This window comes from Micrasema longulum, unplaced genomic scaffold, assembly GCF_059751315.1.
Source record: "Micrasema longulum isolate JH-2025_06_02 unplaced genomic scaffold, ASM5975131v1 h1tg000331l, whole genome shotgun sequence".
In the NCBI taxonomy this organism is placed as follows: Eukaryota; Metazoa; Arthropoda; class Insecta; order Trichoptera; family Brachycentridae; genus Micrasema; species Micrasema longulum.
This window is the reverse complement of record NW_028277535.1, coordinates 543,616-563,841: the sequence shown is the minus strand read 5'-3', so window position 1 is coordinate 563,841 and position 20,226 is coordinate 543,616. Positions and strand designations below refer to the sequence as shown.

Sequence of the window (20,226 nt, the reverse complement as noted above, 5' to 3'; positions counted from 1 at the left end):
GTTTGTAGTGGGTATTTACAAATGGAAATGATATTAAAAATGAAGAAAATTTGTAAGAGTAATTAAAAATTAAGAATTGAAACAAAGAATAAAAAACATGCTCAGATGTAAAAATAAAATAAAATAGTAATAAAAAAAAAAAAAAAAAAGAAAAACATAAACATACACATATTTATTTTAAGGGATTCAAAGAAACGATGAGAAGAATCTTTAAGTGAAATATAAGACAATAAATTTAGGTCAATTTATAAAACATCTTCAAAATTAATGACACATTATAGTAAGAGCAGCAATATATTGATTTTATTAACATATATAATATAAGTAATTAAAAGTAGTTATAAAGTATAAAAACATGCCAATGCAGCAGAGAAAAAAAAAAAAGAAAAAAGAAGATATATCACAACACTATCATTGGTTGATTCGGAAGAACTTGTAGAACTAGCGATGTCGTTCAAAGTAGTTCATTTTGAATAAATCATTTAGATTAATTTTTCCATTCATTTTCGAGAAACATCGCGTTACGATTAAATGCTGATTTTTTTACTGTGCGAAAGAAAACATTTGTTTATCCAATTTCCCGTAGCGCTGAACTTCTCCGTTTCATAAATTTGAATTTGTTCGACAACCGCCATTTGCTGATTTCTTCTGTAAACAATGTATGGAGAAGTTTAACTTTGATGAGGAGAATATTCGTGTTTCCGCTTTGTTGCAATTAGTGTAATAACGTATACGTGCTGATGACGCTAAGTAATCAAGGTATCAATCGGCAGTAAGAAACAGGTTTATGCAGATAATTTGGAAGCAGTATTAATTTACTGAAAGTGTAGGTTGAGCTGACATCCTGCCTCAAAAATTGCATAAAAGCTGTCAAGCATAGTGTCGATCGAAATTAATCATATCCAGTAAAGACTGTAACTAAATTTGATTTTGTTCACCTGTTGATGTTAATTTATACACGTACTTATTCTTCAAACTGTTATCTTAACAACTGTACTATCAGGGGATAAAAACAATAACTATTATGAAGTAGGTAGCTTGCCCATTCATAATAAGAAAAGCTGCCCAAGGGATGTTTCTTTAATTGGTAGCCTTTACAAATTAATACTTAAATAACGTAATCCAGAAGTACATAATATGCATTTCATTGAGTTGAGAAAAAAAGAAGTAAATTCTTCATTGACTGGGAGTAAATATATTGGACATGATTGATTCGCCGAAATGATGACAAAACTTTTTAAAAGACTTGAAATTCCTTAGGAAGTATATCCGATAAAATATCCGACTATCAGATCTGTATACCATACAGAACCTACAACAAGGCTACGGATAATAGCGAGAAGCTCCATTCTGTACTCATAGGGAGGAGAAAAGGGACAAGACCACAGGATGTGTTCAGAAGGTTGATTAGAATCAGGTTATGGTCCCGTGGCTAGTGTCTCGGACTCACGGCTCAAAGGTCCTAGGTTCAAATTCTACTCTACCCCAACTTGATTCCCATTTTCTAATAGTGAGTTATTTACAACTCGTTAAAAATGGCCCTCATAATTAAATATTTGGGTAAATTATAAAAACGCAAATGTTTCTTTTTAAAAATAAAAAAAGAATATCCGCAGCAGGACGATAAGGAATCAAAAATGATAAAAACAAATAATTTTTCATTTTTACGAAGAAGTTAACATTGATAATGAAGAACTTCAGCCCTACGGGAAATTGGACACAAAAAATGTTTTCTTGCGCGCAGTAAAAATTAAAGCATTAAATTGTATGAAAAAGTTTCTTGAAAATGTACGAACAAAATAATAAAAAATATTTTCATAAAAACGCACTACTTTAAACGGCGTCACTGGTTCATATAAACTAACCAGTGATATTAAAGCGGCGAAGAATATCCGATTTGCTTGCCATTAACGAACCGATCGGGAGAACTGACAAAGAAGAATCTCTGACGCCACACGTAGAGTTATTTCATAAACACAACATTGTAAAAATTATAGTGCTAATAAAACAATTTATAATTTATTTTTTTAATTCGCTTAGTTTAATAGTCTATTAACATACTTTATTTTTGAAAACACTAAACTTTATCATTGTACAAATAAATATTGACATTAATTCCAATTTTATTTATAATGAAATTTTCAAGAGGAACGGGGCTTCGTCGAGACCGACATCGTCAAACAGGTTGGATACGAAACAAATTCTTATAAATATAATCATAAGCCCTGCAAATGCCTAGACGTCCATATCCATTCTCAGAAATAATTTCCCTTGAAATAAATTCCGATCTTAAAAAAAAAAAGTGAAACGTAAAAGCAAACAAAGTATCCTGTAGAGCAGATTTTTTGGCACCACAACAGGCCAGGAGGCCCAGTTACAATGGTGAATTACATCATAGAATACCCAGGCTTGAGAAAAATTACATTTAATTTTTGTACTCTGACCGGGAATTGAACCCAGAACCTTCCGTGTGTGAGTCAAGCGTCTTGACCAGTACACCATGTAGGCCGCCTTAATAACTCCCCTGGGAGTCAAACCCTGCACCTGTCTAGAAATATTTTGAGATACTCAAAACATAGTTGATTAGACTTGTTTTCGAGGTGCAAAAATTAAAAAAATGTTTTCTTTCATTGGATAGTCTGTGAAATAATTCAGCCAGGCGAATCTCACCCACATCGATAAAGATTCCAGTTCTCATTTTTTTTTTTAAAAACGTTTTCCCTCTCTGTTGCAATATATTGAGAACTTATTCATAAATAAATAATTCTTACATTGTAAACTATGTGAAAAAATACATCTCATTCAATCAATGTTCATCGTGGATCCTTGAATGACCTACATGGTTCTAAATAAAGTTTAAAAATACATATTTTACTCTAGAATGTATCATTCATACATTACCAAATTTATATAAATAATGTCTATTTATCACTATTTTTTTGTAACTAATCTCGGATAGGGATAATTTTTCAATGAATTATATCCCAACAAACTGAATATTAAGCATATCTTATTTTAAATATCAGTTTATTAAACGGAAATTATGTAACACTGTATTATGTGTATCTAGTGGCTTTGTACATTTATGTTCGTAGTCGATAATTTGCCAGATTTATTCAATCGAGTTTCTGTATAGATGAAAAACATAAAGTAAATGTATTTATTGCAAATAAAGATGTTGCATTAGAAACTAAGTTGACAAAGTAGTATCAATCAGATGCCGATCTTGACAAGGGTCAGAATATGAATGTAATATGTAACAAGAGTAATCAACTTGTCAGTCTCGAACTGAAGTCTGTAACTGTCATAAAATAGTTGTAAGTGACTCGACTACATGTAAAGTAAAAATATTGATTAATGAATCAGTTAGTTTAAAGGTAATTAATTAAATCCGTGCCTGGGTCGCGATTATAAACGGCTATCTTCATGGGTATATATTGAGACGGTATAAACTAATATATATATTTATCTACGAAAGTGTGTATATTTGTTTGAAAATTTCAAGTATTTTTGTCGATGAACATGTTAAGAAAAAAAAAGTTAAAATGTTATATTTTTCATACAGAAAACTAAATTTAATTTTGTAGATAAAATTCATGATAAATTTTATCTTCCCATCAGAATACGTACCCAAGGCCCGATTACAATTGGAAGTTAACATTTATCTGGGAAATATTTGGGAATAATTATTGATAAATATTTTAGATGGACAGAACACATTGAATACATAACACAAAAAAATAGAAAACTTTCCCATATCTTCAAGTCGATACGTAACATATTATCCATAATCAAACTCAAACAACTATATTTTATTTTATGTAACTCAATTATAACTTATGGCATAATAGGATGAAGAGGCACTAATAAATCAATATTAAAACCTCTCGAATCCGCTCAAAAATTAATAATTCAAATAATTTTAAAAAAGCCCTTCAGGTACCCCAACATCAAGTTATTTGAGGGATTTGAGATCTTAGATATAAGGCAATTATGTATTTTTAGAATAATAATGTTTGCGAAAGCAAATTATTCTACCAAATCCCAAAAGGAACACTCCCACACTACCAGAAGTCAAACTAGAGGATGGGTCATGGGGTCATCACAAACTCTGGATTCGGGCAAAGAAATTTCAGGTTTCTGGGCCCAAAAATATTCAATATGTTACTTCGAACATTGCAAAACCATGACCCGGATTCAATTAAATAAATTTGGAAAAAAATGATTACTGGGTGTAGGTCGAGAAAAATCGTAAAATTTACTCCAAATACATTCTTTAATAACAAATAAATATTGTATGATTGGATAAATTATTAACTAGTTGGTAGTAATGTTAATGTAAATGTTTATTTTTGAATAAAAATGTCTGCCTTAAAGCAGGTTGTACCTAGTTAGGCAGACTAGACATGATCCAGATAAGTCTATTACTTAAGTGTGTATGTAGTAGATAAAGTAATTGTTATTTTTGTTAACAAACTATGATGATTATTATAATTATCTACAAAGTAAAATTAAGTTTTCTTTTTGATTTTCTGAGCATTTAAACGTTTATTTTTGTAAGGGTCATGGTCTTTTATGTATATATAGTCCCTGGCAGTATACATGATTCATATATTTTCCTTTTCAGACAAATCGGAATCTTAAATCTTAATCTAAACAGTCGTTAGAAAATAAAAATATATTATAGAACTGTGGAATTCGCGTCCATTAAAGCTTGAATTTTACGATATAAAATGCATATTTATTTTAGAGTAATAATGCTTGAACCTATGGAGAAGCCCTATCACTATGTTTCATAGAACGCAAGCGATGTTGGTTTGTTGCTTAGCAACAAATTGGTGGCCAATTTGTTTTATTTGACAACACAAACATAACGGTTCGATCGGGTGCTTTTGTAGCTGTGTTTGGCTTTGTTTGTAAATAACTTGGATATTTACGTTATAATAAATAAAAACCGACTATGGTGAATTGCAGTATGTTTGGTTGCAGCAGTGGGAGCGTCAAAAGGGTTAAAAGAGACAGTTTTCACCGGTAATTGATTTCGAATATTTTCCCATGATTTACATTGATTTTTGGCATTTATTGTCCCGACACGTGTATTATGTTGCTTAAAAACTTTCCTTATACATATTTACTTCAGATACAATTTTTTCTCAATTTGGGAGATAAATTTGTGAATTAAAGTATGTTTACTGTTGATAATGACAGTTGATTACGGGCAATATGTCAGAGCCGAACTAGTTATCCATATAAAGTTTGAGTTTTTATAGAGTAGAATTCGATTAAAATTATACTTGAAAATAGCAATGTTAACCTTAAAATTGCATCTAAAATGACGTGTCAAATTTTCAGCTACGACTCGCCGTTTCGGAGATGTGACGGACAAACTCAACACATGACTTTGGTTCCATAGAGTTGGGATTTGTGTCTCAATAAATGTAACATAAGTTTATTGCGAATAAAACGAATAAATAAATAAACAAACAAATAAACACATGTATTTTTAGTTCTATTAAATAAATATAGGCGAATTATAGAAAAATTAATTGGAATAAACCTGCAATAATAAATACACAGGTACATATTTAAAAGTATTTACAATGCAAATTAATATCCATTTGGCAATTCTCGACCTGAGTACGACGCATTGTTTTGCTGCGAACTGTAGCTAACTCAATACCTAATAGTCATAGAATGGTTTTCCTGCGTTTAGGTTCCTCTATAGCTTGGCGCATTATTACTCTGAGGTATTAACGCAATGAGAGTTGTAAAAAAGTGAATTTTGAATGTCTTTTTACATGTCAATTAATTTCATAATATGTAAATCATTAAAGTTGATATTTACACAGAAGGGAACATGGTCATAAAATAAAAAAATGATAAACATCTAGGGAGCATAAAGTGCTCGTTGTATTCAGTAAAAACGAATGTATATACACACGAATATAATGAAACCGTTACCAAATATATTTATCTGACCATCTAGATATAATTACCATAAATTTCGGGCAACAATATTATTGAATTGAAAAATATTGGAAGGCCGGTAGGCATAACATACACCGTCAAATATTGTTTAGAATAATTTATTTCACTTTGAGGCCTACTTTTTTATTGAAACGGCTCCGAATTACAAGCTTGTTTTTGTACATACTTTAGTAGTACGAGATTTGTAATAAAGGTGTCTTGGCTTGGTACTGACCAAACTGAATTATTAAGTTTGTACTTGTTGTTTGACTAAAGTTAGCATTCGCAAAACTCATACAAACGCATAAAAAATCTACAGTTGATTTTAAAAAGGTTATATTAAATTTGAACCAAATATATATATATTTATTTTCCTTTTTTAATTACTATAAAATAAGAGAGTAACTAATAATCTTTTAGGGAATATTTTCTTTTCTCTTTCTTATATTACACAAAAATATTATACCTGTCTATTTATTATAGGAGCAAAAATTCATAAACATTTCTTGTATACCCACGAACAGGCCATGTCTTTGTGGGATTTTTTTGTTCATTATTTTTACCGTTAATATGTGTTTTATTGCTTTGTAATTATCCTTTTTTTGTGTACACCGTTTTACCATTTATGTTTATTGTAAAAAAAAAATCTGGCCCAGGTGTTATAAATAACGTATATACAGTGTTTTCTTTTTATTTGATTCTGAATCGGAAACAGCAGAAAAAAATATGTGAGAATCATATTTTTTGGTTCTTGTTACATTCAGAAAGCTTAGTTTGTAGATCAGTGTAATTATATAACTTGATACGTAAAAATACGTTCAAAATTTTTATTTTACATTCAACATCATTCCCGATTTATAAATTATAAATGTAAAAACAAAATACCAATGAACAAGCATAAAATGAATATAAATCCGCGTGTCTTCTGTATCCGCCAAAATCACTCAGCCAAACCAAATGAGTTTAAACACACAACACGTAAGGATAAAAAAAATGGTTTATAAATAATTTAAGGTTGTTGACTTTATAATTTCAAGGAAGTTCATTGCTGCTTTAGGAATAATCGGAACAGTGGGCAAATATAAAAAAAGATTATCTTACAACTGTGGTGCTTGTGAAGTTGATTTATAAGGCTAAAGAGTTGAGACAGTAAATTGTGGTATTTAAAAAAAGTATTGTTATATTCAACTTGCCTACCTTACTTGTCCGCTACGACTGAACTGTATGAAAAAACAAGATAGCTATTTAGTATTGTTATATTATTTAGTTCTATGATTAACTTTATTATTATTCATTAATTAATTAATTTTCTTACCTCCTCTTTCACAGTAGTAGCCGCTCGATTGTGGAATAATCAACCCACAAATGTTAGAGACGCCCCTTCTTTATTTACATTTAAGTCAATATTGAAATGTCACTATCTTAATATTTAAATTGTTCCTTTATCCTTCTTCTTTCCTTCCCATCCTCTCTCCCCTCTTCATAGTATAGTGTTATTTTTACATATATTTTTATTTTGTTAATCTTTGTTTTTAATTTTTGTATAAAATTGTAAGATTCAATATGTCCATGTATTTGTAATTTTCTCAAACTGAACGGTTTGGGTAGGTAGGAAGGAATTGCCTTAAGGCAATATGCCCGCCCTTATATGTGTGTATATGTATATGTATATAAAGTGTTAAATAAATAACAAAGATTAATACAATATTTTTATTAGATGCCTAGACTTCCATATTCTCTTCTTTAAAATATTCCTTCTCCCTGTTGCAATTTGTCAATCTTAAAGACCAGCTAGTGGGTGAAATCCAATCTTTTGTATACAAACATTTGGACAAAGTCAAATTATTGTAATTATATTAGAGACAAATTTAAAAGCTGTTTACACGTGACTCTGCTTTATCCTATGACTGAATCATTGTCCACGTGTAAACAGAGATGTGCAGGACAAACAATTGTCTAGAGACATTTCCACCTAGATAGACGTGCAGGCTGAACAATCATTACCTCCACCACCGCGGCCGCATTGTTCTCGCGTGAACACACACCGACAAGAGATTGTGACAGTATCGATGTGCTCGACATGAACGTCTCGCTCCCGTACATTGTTCTGCTGAAAATAGCTGAAGACGAAAAGGAATTTCATTGTTTATTTCATTCTTTAACAATTCCAATACAAAAATATAAAAATAATATTAAAAAAAATCGTATTTTTTGTGAACTTGCTTGTAATAAATGCCGTCGTGTATTCGTTTCCGCAGCGTTTACGCGTGAACTGAGGCTAAATTTTCGTGTTGTCCCAGTGATCTGTCCCGTATGGTAGAGGCTGTTCTCGGAGCTGGAACAAGACAATATTGTCATATCTTTTGTATTTTTTACATTTAAACGACCATTAATGACTATACAAACCTGACGAGACATAACATTATTTGACCTTTAATGATAAATTTTGTATTTATAAATCTAACAAGTTTTTAAAAATACGTAATATAACGTCAATTAACTACTAACTAGATGTATACAACTTTTTAAAACAAGACAAGGACAATCAAGACTAATGAACCAGGGACTGAAATTATACAATAAACTACCAGACAAAACTAAACAAAAGACTCAGACAAACTTTACAAAAGATGTAAAAAATATTATTTTAAACAACAGTATAAATGAAAAATGTATGTATTATTTTATGTAAAATGAATGTTATAATCCGTAAGGGTTTATAAATAAATTTTCAAATAAAAAAAAATTAAAATTTTTTTTTTTTTTTATTAATCATAGTTGTGCTTTTTTGTGTACTGAGGCAATGAAAACATTAATAAGAAAAATATCAATATTTTGAGCTTGTCCAAATGTTTGGATACAAAAGACTGGCCTGGGTTAAGAAATTGGAAAATTGTTTTCAGGCGTTGCCCAGTATGTAAAATAATTCGAACAGATGAATATCTTCACAAAAATTAAGGTTTCAGCTCTTTAACTTCACTAAAATCAACGCAGAAGAACTGAAGAAATATGGATGTTCAGACATATGCAAAATGGTGAACGTTACGCAGTGTGTTGAGTTGCCACTGAAACCAGCCAATGACAGGTCATAAGCCCTGTAAATGCCTAGATTTCCATATTCCCTTCTCTTAAATGTTCTACATCCTTGTTGTAATTTGTCAATTAAAAAAAATATTTCAACTGCATACGATTCTACAACAAGATACCTCATAAACTTCAGTCTAAGCCAACAAAAAAAAAGATTTTGTAAAGCACAGGCTTTTTGGAAAGAGCTACTAGAGTCGAGTATATTTGCGGGGCCAGACAGCTTGGCATTAGATTCGTGTTTATTGATTTTAGTTTGTTGATTCAAATTGTGTCATTGATTTAAATTTATTCGTTTGTTTATTTATAAATTTATTTATTGTTGGTGAAATTCAGTAATTGCTAAATTATATTATATAGTTATAATTTTATTGACGTTTATACGACGTTTAATGAATCCTTTCTAAAGGACTACTATTAATTCATTTGTGCTTTATTAAGTTAGTTCATTACATCTTACGAACTAATAAAAACTTTCAATAACATAACAATTTTTTGACAAAATTTCTAATAACATATTTTTTCAAATTAATTAAAAATATTTAGATTTTTTCTATTTCCTTTATTTCTTTCATTGAACAGCTTCAATCCCTTGTATAAAAAGTTTTGAGATTCTGTTTTTCTCCTCACTGGTAATCTTACCTTTTTTTTACCCCTTGTTTCATATGTATGACATTGTTGGTTAAATTTTATTATTGTTTTTATTTTATTCATCCCCTTAATTATTTTCTATATAAAAATTGCTACATTATATTTAATTTGTTGCTTTACTGTGAGCAAGTCAATTCCTTTGTACATTAATTCTACATTAAAATATATATTTCTTTTGAGCATAATCCTCATCGTCTTATTTTAAAGAATTTGTATATTTTTAATTTCTCCTTTTTTCGTAAAAAAAGAATAGTAATTTATGTGCGGACATATTATTGTTTTATAAACAAGAACACTACTTTTTGTATCTACATATTACATTTCGTAATCTTCCCATAAATGATTTTTTTTTTAAAAAAAATTTGTGACATATTGAGAATGTGTTTTGAAATTGAAATATCCATTTAAGTAGACCCCAAGATACTTTATTTCGTCCACAGAACTTATATTGAAATTATCAATATTAATACTGTAGCCTTGGGGTATTATTTTTTCCATATATTCATAAATTTTGTTTTTGATATATTCAGTTTTAATTTATTTACTTTGAACCATTTTGATAAATTTCCTAAATTTATTTATTGTATTTAATAGCATAATTATACATTTTTACAATTTAAAAAAATTTCACTTGTTATATTTTTACTAAAACTAAAATCCCACCAAGCCACTTTTGTAGCTTGTTGGTGAAGATTATATTTATACTGACTTAATAATATTATTTACATTCATAAAAACAATTAATAACATATAAAAATTAACAGCCGGAAAGATCAGAATAAACGTGTTTATACAAATAATAATATATAAATATTTTTTTTAAATACAAGAAAATATATGAAAAAAAAAATATTTACACCTAAGTTACTATTCATATATAAACTCTTGATCGAGTAGCCACTCTCTTATTTTGCTCTTGTTGTAATGTGAGTTAAATTTAAGTTCTTTTGGTAATAAATTGAAAATTCTAGGTACTAAATATTTGAGAGTTCTATTTCCATATTTATTACATACTTTTGGTACTACTCTGGTGCCATCATTGGACGTGAAGCGTGTATTATGGTTATGTTTGAGAGGAAACTTGAATGTATTACTATTAAATTGTTCCAAAATGATGCAAAGCCACAGTAGTCCTCGAACAGGCAGAGTTTTGATTGTTTTGTACAGGAGATCATTATTACTTCTTTGTTCGTAAATCTCTGCAGGTACAATTCGCTTAACTATAGAATACTGTAGACCCTGGATCATTTTAATTTTAAATCGTAATTGAACTTATTTATCACTGAATCATAATTATCTCCCGATATGTGAACTAGTGCATCATCTGCAAAAAAAACTTCTACTACTAATGGGCCGCATTTTTTTTCATATTCGGTGATATTTCAAAAGTTAAATATAAAATTGAATTACCTCCATAATATTTTATTGCGTCTTGTTAAATAATTCGTCTTTAATCTTTTGAGATCATCTTTATTTCTTCACACCTGCTAACCTTATTTCCAGTACAAAGCTACGGGACTGCTTTTAAATTTTTACCTAATGGATCTCTAATCTTTGGGATTAATCTTAACGTAATATTGATTCGGTTGTTATAAGCCTTATTACACAAGATTCAACAGATCTCCGAAGCGTGATAAAACCTACGCAGTTCAAAATACTCGAGTGGTGCATTTCTATCGATCATTAATCAAAACCATCTTCCAATCTGATCATGATTATATTTCCTCTTGTAAAAGTGCGCCAGCGTTTTAGGTTAATTAAAAATCCATTACGCCACTGTTAATTGCCGGGGCTGCATCATTGAAAGTTAACCCTTTCAGCTCGGGTGTTCATTTAATCTTACGCGAAATTTATTCAGAAATGTTTTGAGATTGTCAATTTTTTTATCGACAAGGACTAAATTAAACCACCTGGAAAAGTACTTAGATAATATTAGTCTTAGGTCTAAAAGGGCCAATGTCGGATTCCATTTTTTCTTGCCAAAAAGAAAAGAAAAGAAAGGAAAAGAAAAGAAGAGAAAAGAAAAGAAAAAAAAAGAAAAGCTCTCTCTCTCTCTCTCTCTTTTGTTAAGGGTTGATGTCAATTAAAATATATACGTATTTATATTTGGATAATTTATAAAGCGCCGTTTTTGTAATTTTTTTTATCGACAAGGACTGAATTCAACCCCCTGGAAAGGTACTTAGATAATATAAGTCTTAGGTCTAAAAGGGCCAATGTCGGATTCCATTTTTTTCTTGCTATCACTTTGTAAAGGGTTGATGTCAATTAAAAAATATACGTATTTATATTTGGATAATTTATATAGCGCCGATTTTGTGAAAATCACCCAATAACTTTATATTTTAACAATGTTTTGCGTTTGTCCAAATGCTTGCAGACTGGCTGGATTTTCTGCCTAGGGAGTTGTTCATATATAAATTTGTTGCAACAGAGAGGGAAAACATTTTTGAGAAGAGAATATGGGAGTCTAGGCATTTACAGGGCTCATGACCTGTCATTGGCTGGTTTAAGTGGCCACTTTACACACTGTGTAACATTTACCATTCTGACATATTTCCTTCTCAAAAATGTTTTCCCTCTCTGTTGCAACAAATTTAAATATGAAAAACTCCCTAGTGAGAAAATCCAGCCAGTCTGCAAGCATTTGGAAATACTTAAAACATTTTTGAATCAATTACCTGGTGAAAGAAGAAGTATACAAAATTGGAAAATTGTTTTTAGGCGATGTCTAGTAGGTGAATTGGTTCAGCCGGATGAATCTCACCCACATGATAAAGGTTTCAGCTCTTTTTTTTCACAAAAGTCAGCTTTATATTTATTTATTAATTAAAAATAACACTATTTTAAATATCAATGAACTTATTAAGGCTTTTTAGGCTGTGCCCGTATCAAACCATAATAATTAACAATAAAAAGTACAAAGTAAAAATAATTAGATTAAATAAGAATGACATGTGATGCAATAAAATAATTATCTAGAAAAACAAGGTATAAAAAATAAATAATAAAATAAAAAAATAATCAAGAATAAATAATAAAATATAAACTATACAAAATTAGATTCATACGTTATTGAATATACTTTATAAAAGTATCATTGAAATAAACTAAATAATACTATCATTGAAATCAATAGAAAAGAAGATAAATACATCAAAACAAAATTGAAATGATAATTGAGATATGGTTTCTAGAAACTCACTTTATACTATAGTAAGAAATAGGAGTAATAAATAATATGCCAAATAAGAGTGAGTACTAAATTAAATAATACAAAAATAAATAATAAAAAGTAATAAAAATAATAATGTATATAAAAAGGAAAAATAAAGTAAAAGTATGGAAGAAAACCAAATTTGACGATTTTTGCCAATTGCTAACATATATACACATACATAAAATGTGGCAGTGTTTTTTTTTATTAAAAATAGTTTCCAACACCTTAAACAGTTTATAACGTCACAAAGTAACTGTAAAATTAATCATCGTTCCCTTTCCACACCAAATGGTGCATAGGGTACTGCATCGATACACCAATCGCAACGTATCTTGATCATTGTTTTTGTTTTAGGAAGGTAAGATGATCAGTCCTACGCTTGAGGTGCCAGTCCGGGGACTATGACATATTCTATAACATATTTTAAAGAAATATTTTCATTAACACATTAAAGCAGAGATAAAGAACATTTTAGAGAAGGGAATGTAGAAGTCTGTCTAAAATTTTCTTCATCTCTGTTGTAATGTGTTGATATTAACAGCTCCCTAGGGGGTTGAATCCAGTCCGTGTCTACAGAAATTCAGACAAACTCAAAACATGGTTGTTAAATATTTTCATGTCAACCATGTCGGGAATCGAATCCGAGACCTCTTGCATAGAAGGCAAACGCACTGACCACTACACCACCGATTATAAAAGCTGCTAAGTACGAGCTGTAAAATTACTCTGCTGCAATTTACGAAATTGGGCCTTTTAGACTCAAGCCACAGATATTACAACAGTGATGAAGAAAATTTTAGTAAATATAAAAGTCTAGGCATTTACAAGGCGTATGACTTGTCATTAGCTGGTTTGAATGGCCACTTTCCGCATTGTGTAGCATTGATAATTCTGCCTTCGTTTGAACATGTGCATTCTCGCAATTCTATCATCTGTTGATCTTTGTGTAATTAAAGAGCTGAAACCTTTAATTATGCGGGTGAAATTCACCTAACTTGCAAACAAGACAATGTTTGAAAATGTTATTAAATTTAATACTTTTTCATTGAGGTTTTTTTTATCTCTGTTGTAATATATAAGTCTTCCAACTCCCTAAGAGTTAAATCCAGCCCTTGTCTACAAAAAAAACCAGAAGCCTGAACAAGCGTTTTCAACTCGACGGCTACTTTAAATTTGTCATATTTTAAGATGTATTTGGTAAAGTAGTAACGTATCTATTTATTATATTATACGATATTGATAAACATTTGATTTTTAAAAAAATGTTATGTACTCGTATGTACAATTCTGGAAGATTTTTTTGTGCACATTTTATATTTTTTAACCCCTTGATATTTCAACAACTTAAAATATTATTTTGAGAATCTGTACGTTTTGAGAGTTTTTTTGTTATAACCGTTTACAGAGCAACCACTTTACATCCTGCTTATACCAGAGAAAGCAGAGTGAAAATCACGTGAGAATTGAAAACAGAAAAAGTCTTATTTCTCGTAAGTCCAGTGGAACTACTCACCAACTGCGCGAAACCATTCATCATCAGAACTGCTGTCAAATTTAGGAGAGAGTTAAATGTCAAAGGATTCCCATATAGGTTTATACCATTCATAAATCACTATTGCAAATAACGTAATTTCAGTTCGATCCAAAATAAATTAACTGCAGAGCAAATGGTCAGTAATAGAATCAATGTTTTAAATGGAAGATTAAGTTAATAAATCACCGGAAGATCTTTATTTTTAAACAAATCGATACAAGATGTCAGTAAGGCTCCGCAGTTATGTTTTTTTTAAAAAGAATAATGGGTTTTATTGGGCATTTGATCACTATAGAACTTTAAGATACATTTTCTATTAATTTAATGATAAAAAATATTAGAAGTGCATCCATAATAAAATATGACTGCATTAAATTAAAAATTTATTTATTAGTGAATATTTTTATTTTATTTTATTTAATCGAAATAAATGACACTTAGTGCCTTTTACATATTAGTTAAAATACAATTAAATAATTATACATGTAATCATAAGTAATATAGAGCATTTAAAACAATATTATTAATTAACAAATTAAGAATATGTAAGAAATATAAACTATATAAAAGAATAAAATATTACCAGTTATAGAATTATCGATAAAAAAAAGATAATTTGGTATTAGAAATACTTTGAACCAGTTAAAAAAAATTATAATAAGAAAACAATACTAAATAACATGAAAAAAAAAATATTTGTATTATAATTTAAAACTAATATTTAGGTAAATAGTATATGTTATTGTTATCAAAAACATTTTTCACTTTGTGGTATGACATTTTACACTTATTTGTTTATATATTTGTATTAACCATTTAATTTTTTTAGTTACACTTCGACCGGTTTCGAGGTTACTACCTCATCGTCAGGAATTTAACTGAGTTAACGTTAAATTCCTGACGATGAGGTAGTAACCTCAAAACCGGTCGAAGTGTAATTAAAAAAGTTAAGTGGTTTATACAAATTTATAAACAAATAAGTGTAAATAGTATATGTTTATGTATAAAAATATATAATGATGTTAAAAAAATGATAAAGAGAAATATTTTTTACTTATAAATTAATTCAAGAAAAGAAACGAAAAAAGAAGAAAAAAAACACTAATAAAGAAGTTTAAATCAAATTTTTAACAAAAGTAACAAATAGTTACCTAGAACTATTATATTACCAATGAAATAAAGAAGAAGAGCCGTTCTATATGTACTAAATTTCATGTAAAATGAGTCACAATATAAAATAGTATGTCGTATAACGCGCTTCGACTTCTTAAAACATTTTTCATAAATCTCAGTTTGACGAGCTGACAAAAATAAGGTAGTTTTAAACAGAACTTTCTTTACACCCTGTTTTTTCTTCGTACAAAAGTATTCTCATATTTTATCTCTTGATTTTGGTACCAGAGCAGTGATTTTTTTGCACATTATAGATATTTATTTTTAGCATATCTAATTCGTTTCGTTTTTATGAATGGTTTTTTATTGGAGTTAAGAGCTGCCGAAAACCCAAAAACGCAACCAGTTTTATCTGCCGTCTTCGGGCGTACGGTATACAAAATCAATAAATAACTTTGATATACGGAAAATTTTCCGATACCGACAATTTCATTATACTCTTTCTAATAAAAAAACAAAATCCTTTTAATTTCGAGGGACAATGAAACGTAGAGTTTTTCGATTTTAGTTCGACGAGAAATGACCTTTTTGGCACAATATCGGGGAAGCATATAAGAAAGCGTGACAGAAAAACTATCTTCAAATATCTATTCATAAAATTTGTCAGACACCGCATGTTCTCTTAATATTAATCTGTAGAAAAGGCAGGGACATATTTTCGTTGGAGTCAATTTAAAATTTATTTTTACCAAGGTGATTTTAATCGTATTTGTTGTCCATGTTAGTAACATGTCTTCGCTCGAAAGGTAAAATTAATGGTGAAATGTGTGATGATTTACGTCCTCGAATATTGGATTTCTTAATGTCATTTTCAGTATCAAGCAAAAAGGTTTTAATGATTTCAACTCGGTATTAAATTAACGTGATGAATAATCTTTTAAAAAGAAAACAATGAACACGCATTCGTCGATAATTTGTATATGTATTTTATTTATGTATTTACATAGCAAAAGAACACATTTCCAGACTTTAAAAAAATATATGCTTTAATATAAAATTTTGAAAAATGTGAAATATGTATATTAATAACTAAAATCAATGATTAAATTACCATACATGAAAAAATCAGAGAAAATATCATCGCCATACTGGCAAAATACGCTAACCCAGAAACATTATTGCGAGAAAACACAATTTGAAAGTTTGGAGGCCAAGAATAAATAATATTTTTCTGTTTTAGAGGTTTTATTTGTACAACACAATTCTTTCATGTCTTTTTGATAAATTCTATTTGTTTTTTTTTTCGTCTGATACATTCTAAAATGTATAAAAGGTTTTTAATAGGTGACTAAAATTTGGTTAAGTGACTTTTGCTTGTTGATAATCTGAACAATACATAATTATTATAATGTTGTGGTAAAAATGGAATTTTTCCTTAAAGAAATATTTTTAATATTTTTTTTTATGCTTAAATCTTTAATCCATACCAATATTATAACCATACCAGTATTATGATCTATTTTTCGCTTAGGGATAGCTGGAGAGTTGAGAAGTAAAATGAAATACTTGTTTTTCATTCCGAATTATAAAAAGTTCAATGATAAAAATATATGATAAAACAACGACGAGTAAAATTATTTGAAAATAAGTAGGCGGTAAGATGGGATGTCAAAAATAATCATGTGAAGATTCATTTTAAATTTCTATAATTGATTTGTTTTATCTATGGTTAGTTTGGTTAAGTAATGGGATTCTGGATTTGTGTACAAATTAACGATTCGCATCATCGTATTTTTATGCCAGTTCAGTGACTATGAAATATTCTATAGTGAAAACACCCTTTTAAATAAATATTTCATATTAACCACGGCGGGAATCGAACCCGAGACCTCTTGCATGGTAGGCATACGCGCTGAACCACCACTATGCGGACTTGAAACCATGTTTACCGTGAATCGTATTATACTCGTATATTCAAAATTAAAATTGATAAAATGTTGTATAACTCTCGTAAAATCAAATGTATGTTGCATATTGACGTGTAAAAAGTTTATTTTAAAATTTGTGTTTCTGTAGTAAATAAATACATTGATCAAACTAAACTAAAATTGTAAAATGTGTTTCTTGGCACGGAATTACCCAGAGAGGAATACGTTGTACATGTAATTACCCATATAATGTATTCTGGTTAAACATTAAATTAATAAAATATTACTAACTATATATTTGTACATAATCACTTTGGTAAAATTAATCGAATGAATTAAGTAATCGAATGATTAGTAATTGTATGAATCAAATAATCGAATAAATTATTCTTTTCCAGTAATCCATAGATAATAGAGATGGGTGTTTCGGTTACTGTGGCCCCAAGTGGTCGGTAAATTTCTTAAAAATTTAACCAGTCTGACGATGTCGCAAGGGCGATGAAACCAGTTATCAGTCCATAAAAATAAGTGGATTAAATCAGTTATTTATAAAAAAAAAACAATTAAAACAATGAACTTTCATAAATAAATTTCATAACAAATTTGAAATATGAATTGAGTTTATTGAGTTAATGTCCGCCAGCAAGACTATTAACACATCGTTTAAGATTCATTTATGATGCCTGACATTTTAATGTACCGAATTTCGTCAGAGGCGTATAAAGGTCTCCATCGGATTAATTTTATTTATGACATTTTAGGGAGCCAAATCGGATTGGTCTTAAATTTAATGCACCCAAGATTAATGCGGGTATCTACTTTTGCATTTGTAATATTAAATGTTAAAGACTTCGTTCTTTAAAAGAGTTAATGGATTCAAGAAAAAACGATTTATTTCAAAAAACATTTGCGTCTTGATTTGAGTTAAGTGTAAAAAAACACAAGACACAACGTAAAAACTCGAAAAACATGACATTTGAACGGTCCGCCCACGCTTTAAACACTAAGTGCTTGGCCATAGTGGCGAGCGTTTTGCGACGCAGCGCAAACAAGTCACGCTGTGCCTTGCCGTGCCTGCGCGGTCCTTATGAACACTACACTTGTAACCATATGTTTGAGTTCATCGCGCCCGTGCTGCGCCGCAAAATGCTCGCTACTCTGGCCAAGCACTAAGAATCTTAAGAGGATACGCAGTCTGACTTTTCTTCGTTCAAACGTATTTTCTCCCTGGATTATGGCATTAGAGCGATGATATTTTTACACACTATAGATATTTACTATTGAGGTGTCCCTATATTTTGTTTTTTGTTGATAAACTGTCTTTTTCCAAAACCCTTAAAAGCGCCTTGTTTTATCTGCTGTCTTCGGGCATACATTTATCTGATACACTTTCTTTTAAAAAAAAAAACTCAAAATTGGTTCAGATTTAGGGTGAGGAAAACGAGGATGCGAGACCTCGATATTGTCGATTTTAACTAGAAAAAATAAGTCTGATTTGCAGTTGACTTTTTCGCACAGTATTATGGGAGGCATTTGCGAGAGAGTGACGGAAAAATTATGTTCAAATACCTATTCATCAAATCGTTCGACGACCAAATATCCTCTTACATATAAAAAATATATGTAAAGAAGATGAATGTGAATGAAATATGTAAGTGATAAAATAATAAGATAAGATGATGAATGGACAAAAATTCGAAATACAATTAATTTAGTTTAAGTAATTTTTAAAAAGTAATAGTAATAATTTTAATAAGATATCGTAATACGGATTCAATAATTACGTAGATAAAAAATATATAATATTTATGTATAACCACTTACCGGCCTTTCTATTTATTAATTCTTTCTTTCATAATTTTTGTCATATTTTTTTACATCAAATATAATGTAGTTTACTAGGGCGTCCCGTGCCGAGAGAAAAACTTAACATCATTTTAAGACGCGCCTTATTAATACAAATCAAACATAATAAAATCATATCAAAAATACAAACAAAGACACATTATAAACAATATTTTTTTAACCCATTTGGCCTGATTTAATCATCGATCATGTCTAACAGCTTTCAGTATTTTTAAAAAATATCCCCCCCCACTACCATTATTTCACAGCCTTTGGAATTTATCGATGTTGTTACCTATTTTCAAAAATAATAAATAGAAAATCTCTATTAAACATTAAAAACCAACGAGAATTTAACAGCTGTATAAATTGTATTAAAAAACTGACCAAATTTTGTCTAGAATGGTAAAAATCTTATATTTAAATGCTTAATTATAAAATACATCCATATTTTAATTATGCTTTAAATCGTCCAATTCTTTACTTAATAATTAATTTGATTTCCAATTCAGAATCTGGGCATACATTTTGTGCGCATGTCAGAATATTTTTTGCGCAACTCAACTGATTTCAAAACATAAAATTGTACCGCGTAACAAAGTCAACATTTACTGATTTAGATAAAATAATAAATTCTTGGAATGTCTTCAAACACTTCAGTGGACGAAGGTGTTGTGACGCAAATTTTTAAAAATGTACTTATTTTTACATAAATGTAGATTTTATGTACAGCCCTTTCATAAAAAGCCAACTACACCATCAAATGTCTGTGGTATTTATTTGAAGTATTTCTTGATAATATGCATGTTAATTTCTTGATATTTTATCAGTAATTGTACTGGTGTTCAAAACATTACTCACAGATATCTCTGCTTTTTGTTTTT

At 29.4% G+C, this 20,226-nt stretch overlaps 2 protein-coding genes across 4 annotated transcripts in view; both read left to right on the top strand.

Annotated features, from left to right (window-relative positions):
- The window catches only part of Duox (dual oxidase), a 280,019-nt gene that overhangs the window by 68,971 nt on the left and 190,822 nt on the right, over window positions 1-20,226 (top strand). The window lies entirely within an intron of this gene.
- The window catches only part of LOC148282413 (uncharacterized), a 190,863-nt gene continuing 179,486 nt past the window's right edge, over window positions 8,850-20,226 (top strand). Inside the window, exon 1 of the mRNA XM_088225128.1 lies at window positions 8,850-9,064. The gene's annotated coding sequence lies outside the window, so the exon portion shown is untranslated. The remainder of the gene's footprint in view (window positions 9,065-20,226) is intronic.